The sequence below is a fragment of the Cebus imitator genome, unplaced genomic scaffold (genome assembly GCF_001604975.1).
Source record: "Cebus imitator isolate Cc_AM_T3 unplaced genomic scaffold, Cebus_imitator-1.0 Scaffold27, whole genome shotgun sequence".
NCBI lineage: Eukaryota > Metazoa > Chordata > Mammalia > Primates > Cebidae > Cebus > Cebus imitator.
The window spans coordinates 6461403-6471379 of NW_016107342.1; the positions used below are offsets into that span (position 1 = coordinate 6461403).

General features: G+C 40.9%; 1 long non-coding RNA gene across 1 annotated transcript; it reads right to left on the reverse strand.

The window, feature by feature from the left end:
• Positions 1-3171: 3171 nt before the first annotated feature.
• On the reverse strand, positions 3172-7595 carry LOC108300414. Its single transcript, XR_001823402.1, has 2 exons — positions 4805-7595; positions 3172-3476 (listed from the first exon to the last, which is right to left on the reverse strand). It is a non-coding gene; the product is annotated as an uncharacterized LOC108300414 (long non-coding RNA).
• Between the last annotated feature and the right edge of the window lie 2382 nt (positions 7596-9977).

Below are 9977 nucleotides of genomic sequence, written 5' to 3' on the forward strand. Positions count from 1 at the left end.
GGGAAGGGGTTACACAAAGGTGTGAATAATAAGAGTCATGTATCATCAGGGGCATCTTAAAAAGCTGCCTGCCACAGCAGCCAGTAAGTGAATTAGGTGTTCCTTATGGATCACTTACACTGAAATAGAGCAGAGAATAGAGCTAAGGGAGACAACTTTGGAAACAAAATAAACGCTTCCCTCAAAAAGCCTCATTCTAGCTGGAAGATAAGCTATAGCAAAATTAAAGGAGAAATAACAGTCATTCTAAGCAAAAACCCAAGATAGCAACTGTCAAAGGAAAAAATCAATATATTACACCTCCTAAAAATATAAAGTTCTATACATCCAAAACCAAACACAATAATAATAAGACAATCAGTTAAGGAAGCCTTCTGCAACATATGAGACAAAGAGTTAATCTTTAATAAAGAATGCTCATAAGAAAAATGGCAGTTGCAAACGCACAGTAGAAAAACTAGCCAAGACCATTAAAACACAATACATAAAATAATAATCCTGAAATACATGAATAACTACTCAGCCTTATTAGCTACCAAAGGAATACCTATTCCATTGGCAAAGATTACAAAGAATAATGTTTGATGTTCTAAAGTATGTCAGGAAGGCAGCCTTCTCCTATCCTACTGCTAAAGGGGTTTGTTTGTACAATTTCTCTGAGAGGACGACATAAATCAAAATCCTGAAAAATATACAGGTACAGACTTCTTGCCCAAAAAGGCAGAGGGACCAGGTATGCAAGCACTTGTTCTCTCAGGGGAAAAGAAGTATGAAGCTGTGTGGGGACATCTGGGGAGTAAAATTGAAAAACCATATCAAATCATTGAGAGCCTTAAACAGCAAGTCATAGTGTCTGGGTGGCCTTCAGCCAGCAGTAAGTCACTAAAAGTTTGTAAATACAAGAGTACTCAGGCAAACGAAGATTTCTAAGCATAGTTAGAAACACCAATGAGATTGGAAATTCATGGACAGAATTGGACTCATCACTCTTTCCATGGGGTCTCTGACCCTCCCCCTTTGACTCACCATCCAGCAAAGCCAAACAGGTAGCCCTTCTTACTGATTGGAGACTTGGGTGAATAGCTCCAGCCTTTTGGGATCCTTTGATCTTTGACATTTGAGGCCCATTGGCTTTCAGGCCAGACACAGATAGCCCCTCTCATGGGGCATGGAATTGGTATACCATGAATGGCAGCAAGGGAGGGGCATAATCCAGGTGCGTTGCATTATAAACAACAGAAATCTACTTACGCTAGTTAAAGAAAAAAACTGGAGAGGGAGTTAACTATAATTCTTGAAGAAATAAGCTGGACTGCAACTGAGCTCAAGAAAAAAAAAAAAAAGCTGATAACTATCCCCTTGGAGAATTATGAAAGGGCGCGAGCACTCTCTCTCTCAGCTTCAGTTTCACTTCTGGACTGTGATGGTCTCAGCCCAGGTTGGGAGCCTCTGCTGGACAAATGAACTCTGATCGAGGACAAAATCGTGTTCAACAATCATGGTTGTCATAAGTACTCCCTTAACCAAGTGAATTGGCCTGGGGGAGGGTGGGCAGGCAGGTCCCAAAATGGGAAAATAACCATGATGTTGCTATGAATGAAACTTGGGGATTAATGGAGGCATGAGAGAGACCTCATCCCTTCCCCTGTGGAATTCTTCCTGAAACAGATGCTGATACAGCAACATTCAATATTGTGTGTCCTTCATAATAATACACATTTCAGATTCTATTCTACCAGAGTCAAATGCCCCTACTTTCTACTCCTCCCTGCCAACTCCTACCTCCCAAACACACATACAAATTGCTTACTGACTGCCAGTAACATCCAGATCTCGTAGAACCTTGATACGGCTATTGGCCAGCCTGCCACCAGCAGCCTCTGCTTTGGAAGCCAGCTGACCACTTGGTCCCACTGCACTGCAGATGGCTTAGAAGTCTGAGCATGACTTTATTTTTCCTTAAATGACCCATTCCCTTATTTGATTGATTGCTTGATTGATTTTTTGGGACAGGGTCTCATCACCCAGGCTGGAGTGCAGTGGCACAATCACAGCTCATCCTCCCACCTCAGCCTCCCAGGTAGCTGAGATTACAGGTGTGTGCCACCATGCCCGGCTAATTTTTTGTATCTTTAGTAGAGATGAGGTTTTGCCATGTTGGACAAGCTGGTCTTGAACTCCTGGCCTCAAGTGATCTTCCTACCTCAGCCACCCAACATGCTGGGATTACAGGTGTGAGCCTCTGTGCCCAGCCTCATTCCCTTTTAAGAGGAGAGGCAGTAATTGAATTACCAATGAATTGGATAAGACATTCTAACTCAGAAAAGAGATGAATTGGCATAGTACTCAAAAAGCCCAATCCTTTCATAAATAGTGAAGCTTCCAGGCTCTGCTAATATAAGCACATAACTGTGGGCAGGGTCACAGCTTGAATACACTGGGCAAACAATTCCCCCGCCCTGTTTGAAGGACTTATTATTCCTACAATACACAAACTGGCAACATTCAGCTTCTTCATTCTTGTTAGTGAAAACCAACTGTTCGTGCTGTTTCTTTGTCCATTTTTACTGGCATTCATCTGGTTACCCCAGCAAAATGCTAGAACCAGCCTCAAAACTTAAGTCCTAGGCTCTGTTTTATTCTATTTAATCCATGCCATAAGCACTCAGTTCACGTATACATAAACATATACATATACAAACACATCTCAAATAAATGTCATTGTTTTAGTGTTTCCAAAAATGTATTCACTCATTTGCTTATTCATTCCACAGATACCTATAAAGTGCCTACTGAGTGCCAGACATGTTCTAGATGCAGGGAATGCAACAGTGACGAGACAGACATGGTCCAAACCCTCATGTGGCTTTCATTCTACTGGAGGAGGTAAACAATGAACAATAAGCATATGACATAATATGTTGAGCAGCAATAAATGCCATGAAAAAATGTAAACAAAAGTGAAAGGCTAGAGATGATGGAAGGGAGAATTCTAGTTCAGGTGATCAGGAATTAAAAGAAATTTGGAGATACGATTAATCCTTAAACTCTAACAGAAGAAATGTAGGAAAAAAGCACACATACACATAAAAAATTATTTGAAAAAGAAGGAACAGAGATAGGATAATTAGTTAGCTACTGCTGTGTAACAAATCACTCCAAAATTCAGCATCCTGAAAACAACCATTTTTTATTTCTCACCAATCCATGGGTCAGCTGGGCAGTTCCACTGAAGAAGCCCGGGCTCAAGTGACCTTGGATAGGTTCACTCACACTTTAGGGGATCAGCTGGTCTGTCAGCGTGTTCTAAGATGGCCTTGGCTCTTCTCCACGTGTCTCTTGAATCATTCAATGATGCTGGCCAGGTGTGTTATCATGGCAAGGTAGAGGTGCAAGAGTGAGCAAGCCCAATTGTGCAAGAGATCAAGTGGAAATGTGTATGTACCATTCACACCTCTGCTTTGCATTTGCTGACACTGGCCAAATCAAGCCACAAAGTTTTAGAGCAAAGGACTAAATTATGGCCCTCCCCCCACCCATAAAATTCATATGTTGAAGTCCTAATCTTCAAATCGTGGGAAGTAATTGAGGTTAAATGAGTTAACAGTAGGGCCCTAATGTAATCGGACTGTAGCTTTGTAAGAAGAGAGAAAGATCCCTCTCTCTCTCTCTCCATGCCACATGAGGACACAGTGAGCTGGCACCATCTGCAAGCCAGGAAGAGGGCCCTCCCCAGAAACAAACACTGCTGGCACCTTGACCTTGGACTTCCAGCCTCCTGAACTGTGAAAAAATAACCTGTTTTGGTTTAAGATACCCAGTCCAAGATATTTTGTTATGGCAATTTGAACAGACTAAGACAGGTGTGGACTCATGGACACCATTTATGGGAGGCATCCATGCTACTTTGTACCTCAGGAAGGAAGGAAGAAGGGAAAAAGAAAGGAAGGAAATGGAAGGAGTGGTAGGGAGGTGGTTGTGTGAATGGTTCTGGTTCTGCCTGCAGTACTCTCTTCATAGCCTATTCTCTTCCTACTCAAAATTTCAGGCAAGCCTTAGTAATAGGGTTTTTTTTTAAGTATGTCTTTTTTTATTTAACTTTTAAGTTCAGGGGTACATGTGCAGGTTTGTTACATAAGTAAACTTCTGCCATGGAGGTTTGTTGTACAGATTATTTTTGTCATCCAGGTGTTAAGCCTAGTACCCATGAGCTATTTTTCCTGATCCTCTCCTTCCTCCCACACTCCACCCCAATGTGTATTTTTCTTCTCTATGTGTTGATGTGTTCTCATCATTTAGCTCCAATTTATAAGTGAGAATATGCAGTATTTGGTTTTTCTGTTCCTGCATTAGTTTGCTAAGGATAATGGCCTCCAGCTCCATCCATGTTCCTGCAAAGAACATGATCTCATTCTTTTGTATGGCTGCATAGTAGTCCATGGTGTATATGTACCACATTTTCTCTGTTCAGTCTACCACTGATGAGCATTTAAGCTGACTTGAGTCTTTGCTTTTGTGAATAGTGCTGTGATGAACACACCTGACGTGTACATGTGTCTTTAGGAAAGAATGATTTATATTCCTTTGGGTACATACCCAGTAATGGGATTGCTGGGTCATATGGAATTTCTGTTTTTAGGTCTTTGAGGAATCACCACACTGCTTTCCACAATGGTTGAACTAATTTACATTCCCACCAACAGTGTATAAGTGTTTCTTTTTTCTCCATAGCCCCATCAGAAACTGGGTTTTGTTGTTTTTTTGTGTTTTTTGTTTTTTACTATTTAATAAAAGCCATTCTGACTGGCATGAGATGATATCACATTATAGTTTTGACTTGCATTTCTCTAATGATAGGTGACATTGAGCTTTTATTCATATGCTTGTTGGCTGCATGTATCTTCTTTTGTGAAGTGTCAGTTCATGTTCTTTGCCCACTTTTCAATAGAGTCGTTTTCTCCTTGTACATTTGTTTAAGCTCCCTATACATGCTGGATATTAGACCTTTGTCAGATGCATAGTGTGCAAAAATTTGCTCCCATTCTGTAGGTTTTCTGTTTACTCTTTTGATAGTTTCTTGTGCTGTGCAGAAGCTCTCCAGTTTAATTAGATCCCATCCATTTGTCTAATTTTTAGACAAAATTTTGGAGAAAGTTAGATCCCAATTTTTGCTTTTGTTGCAATTGCTTTTGGTGTCTTTATTATGAAATCTTTGCCTGTTTCTATGTCCAGTATGGTATTGCCTAGGTTGTCTTCCATGGTTTTTATAGATTTGGGTTTTACATTTCAGTCTTTAATCCATCTTAATTTTTGTATATGGTATAAGGAATAGGTCCAATTTCAATCTTCCACATATGGCTAGCCAGCTATCCCAGCACCATTTATTGAACAAGGAGTGCTTTCACTGTTGCTTGTTTTTGTCAGGTTTGTCAAATATCAGATAGTTGTAGGTGTGTGGCCATAGTTCTGGGCTCTCTATTATGTTCTATTAGTCTATGTGTCTGTTTTCATCCCAGTACCATGCTGTTTGGGTTACTATAGCCCTGTAGTATAGTTTGAAGTCAGGTAACATGATGTCTTTAGGTTTGGTCCTTTGCTTAGGACTGCCTTGGCTATTTAAGCTCTTTTTTGGTTGCATACAAATTTTTAAATAGTTTTTTTTTTCTAGTTATGGAAATAATCTCAATGGTGTTTTAAAAAGAATAACATTAAATCTATAAATTCCTTTGGATAGGATGGCTATTGTAATAAAATTGATTCTTCCTATCTATGACCATGGAATGTTTTTCCTTTTGTTTGAGTCCTCTTTGATTCCTTTGAGCAGTATTTTGTAGCTATCGTTAAGAAATCTTTCACCTCCTTGATTAGCTGTATTCCTAGGTTTTTTATTCTTTCTGTGGAAATTATGAATGGAATTGTGTTCCTGATTTGGCTTTTGGCTTGACTATTGTTGGTGTATAGGAATGGCAGTAATTTTTGTGCTTTTTTTTTTTTTTTAATTCTGAGACTTTGCTAAAGTTGTTTATCAGCTTAAGGAGCTTTTGGGTCAAGACCATGGAATTTTTTATATATAGAATCATGTCATCTGCAAACAGGGGTAATTTGACTTCCTCTCTTCCTATTTGGATGCCTATATTTCTTTCGCTTGCCTGATTGCTCTGGCCAGGGCTTCTAATATTGTATTGAATAGCAGTGATAAGAGAGAGCATCCAAAGGTGTCTTCTCATTTAATAGAGTTTGAGAATACCTATAGGCCTCCCTGCCCTAAAATATACAAACAAATATAAATCAACTCTAAAAAGCCATTTTAATATGCTTTGACTTAAGTTATTGCAAGATCCTACTCAAAAGAAAATGTACCTTCACTTATTTAATAAGATTGAGCACAAGACTCTACCCTGGGAAATTGTATAACATTTCTCTAAGAACTCTTTCAATTCAGAAAAATAAATTATATTCTTGTTACCCTGGGAGATACTAAGGTAGCAAGACATGATTCCTGCCTTCCTGGAGTTTACCATCTACTGCAGGAACAAAGATGGGAAAAAGTGTATGTGTTCATCTCTGAGATGAATTTTGGGCTTTCCTATGTACATCTGGAGGAGTGGACCTGTGGCAGTCACAGGGTAAAGCCATGTCCTTGTAGGAAACTTGCAGGATGCCCCCTGGAAGTGGTGGTGGGCAAGCACACACGTCTACTGTCAGCACCCTGGAAGAGGGAGGTGGGCCTTAGGCAGGTGGGAGAAAGTTCCAGCTTCTCCCTGGGCCTCTCTAGAAGCCCAAACTTCAAGGGTCCAGTGGCAGTGGGACTTGAGACAGTGAGGCCCTGCTGTTACAAGCCCCTATAGAACCCAAAGCCCAAAGGCTCTCTCTACTTTTTCTTTAGGCATTAGAAGTGAGGAAGGCAGGCTAAGGAGTGAGTATTGCCATCAGGAGAGCCAGCTCACCAAGGAGTGGTGGTGTATGCCTGAGTGTCCCAGGGAAGGCCACACACTGGTATCCTCCACTCTGGGCGCTGGTAGAGTGGCTTCAATATATGCCCACTCTGTGGCACTCCCTCCATACCTACCAGACTGCAGGGACCCACCTGGTTCCAGGTGCTTCCTCTTTGAGGACCATGTTGTCTGTACTAGCCAGTCTTACATCTCCAGGGAAAGTTTTATAGGGAGGCTAGAGGTGCATAAAGTGGACAAGGTAATGCGTCTTAGGTTGGCCTCCCTAACAGCAGAGACCGAGATGGAGATTCCTGCAGAGACATCTATTGGATAGTCAAGGAAGCAGGAGTGTGGGAGAGGGCAGCAAGGGTATGGGCTCTGCAGGAGGCCCACTGTCTTAGTTCATCTATGCTGCTTTAACACAATATCACAGGCTGAGTAATTCATAAGAAACAGAAATTCATTTCTTGTAGTCATGGAGGCTAGGAAGTCCAAGATCAAGTCGCTGGCAGGTTTCACATCTGGTTAGGGCCTTCCTGCTGTGTCCCCACATGGCAGAAAGGATGGAAGGGCAAAGAAAATGGGACAAATGCTGTGTCCTCATATGGCAGAAGTGCAAAAGAGTGATCCCTTCAACCCTGAGCTCTTTCACAAGGCACTAATCCATTTATGAGGGCAGAACCCTTATGACTTCATCATGTCCCAAAAGGCCCCATCACTTAATACCACCACGATGGGGATTAAGTTTCAACACATGAATTTTGGAGGGGGCACATTCAAACTATAGCAACCTCTTTGAGGTCAAGTGATGACTTTCTATACCCTGTGTCAGTCAGTCATGAACTATGTGCTGCCCTCTCCCAGGTGGGATACTTCATTCTAGACTTTGGGAGGCGGACAATTCTCTAGAGAAGGGAGTGGCTAGGAGCTATTAGTAGCCAATGCTCCCAGCAGCTAGTGGAGAGGTGCAGTCTGGGTGAGCCACAGTGACATCCACAATGGTGGGTCATCTCAGCAGAGAGAAGAACCCATATATATAAGGAGTATGTCATATTCAGAGCTCAGTTCTTCTGGAGAATAAATTGCAAGGGTCCCAGTGAGCACCAAGTGAGATGACACAGGTGAAAATACCATATCCTGATAAGACATCAGCTAAATGTCCCATATCTGTATTTTTCACAGGGTTGATACACAGGACCAGGTGAGACACAGCAGTCATAAAATAAGTATTGTATAAGCTAGAAAATCACTATATAAGTGCTAATTATTTAAGATACTATTATTGTATAGTCATGAGTACATTCAACAATCATTTATGGATTATGTACTATATGCCAGATTTTGTTCTAGGCATGAGGGATATGGCAGAAATAAATACAGCTTATTAAATAAATACAGCTTTGCTCCATGCCCTTCTGGAGCTGATGGGTCCAGTGAGGGAAACAGATGTTACACAATCACACAAATATCTACCAAATCGCAACTGTGGTGAGTACTTTGGGAAGAAGAGTGCAGGATGCTATGCTAAGAGACACCACTGGTATGGTCCAAGAGCTGGGGAAATCTGGAAGGACTCCCTGAACTAGGGCCATTAAGCCAAGATGCATGGAAGAACAGGTAACAGAATACACAAAGTGGGCTTTGAGGAAAAAAGAAGATTTTGAGTCTGGAGCAGGCAGAGAGGAAAGGGACTGAATAGCTCAAGAACTGAAGAATTAACCATGGAGATTTTATTATATAAAATACACACACACATACCATGGATATTTGATTATATATATATATATGCTAATACTCTCATAAACTGAGACTTATGATTCCTTTACTTCCTCTCACCTCCTGTTGATAACCGGCCATATGTTTTCAATGGATACTAACATCTGTTACAAATTGTCACCATCAGTACGGCACTAAGTGGTTTTGGGAAAGATGTAGTTTATTTTATTGCTCACTCACATCACAAGTCCAGTAATTTCTTTATCTAAGGCATCTTTCCCATATATCCCCCCTTTTTATGTCCTTAGCCTTCATACTAGACTAAGCCATCATGACATCATACCTAAATTACTGTAATTTCTTCTTCACTGCTTACTCTGCTCCCATATTCTCTGATGTCATATTTATCCTGTTGAAAACCACTGGAAAACTCAATTCCATTTTTATTATTTCATAAATTATAGCTGATGTGGTAAGGTAGCAAACAGAAATGGGAGGCACAGCTATAGAAAAAGTCGAAGCCAGATAATGCATAATTCCAGGAAAGATGATTACCTCCATCACCACTCCAAATCATGGAGAGTTAGCTGAAAGGTAAATAGAATTAATGTGAGAGTTCAATAAGGTGACCAGATGAAAAATAATTAGATGAAAACCATCTGCCTTTCTGTTCATCAGGAATATTTATAAGGGAGTTGGAACACCATTGACAACAGCTGTCAATCCTCAGTGCTATGATGTCCATGTCTGCATCCCCCTAAAATTCATATTTGAACCCTAATCTGCAGGTGATACTGTTAGGGCTGGGGCCTTTAAGGAGGTGATTAGGTCATGAAAGTGAAGTACTTATGAATGGGATTAGTGTTCTTGTAACATAAGCACAGGAGAGCTTGTTTGCCCCTTCTATCATTTGAGAACACAGAGAGAAGGTGCAGTGTTTGAGGAAGCAAAAGCCCTCATCAGACACCAAATCTGTTGGTGCCTTTGATCTTGGATGTTCTGGCCTCTAGGATGGTGAGAAATCAATTTCTGTTGTTTATGAGCTACCCAGTTTATGGTATTTTGTTGTAACAGCCCAAACAAACTAAGACACGCAAGGTTTCACACAGAGGTGTAGAGAAAGGGATACTTCTCTTAAGTGAACAGTCAGAAGAGTAAAGGCCCAGTCTCTGGAGCTGGGCTGCATGGGTTTCAATCTCAGTTCCACTTCTTCATGGCTGAGCAACTTTGGGCAATCTATCTAACCTCTCTGTGCCTCAGTTTCCTCATCTGTAAAACAGAGATAATAATCTTTGTACTGCCTCAAAGTTACTATGAGGATTAATG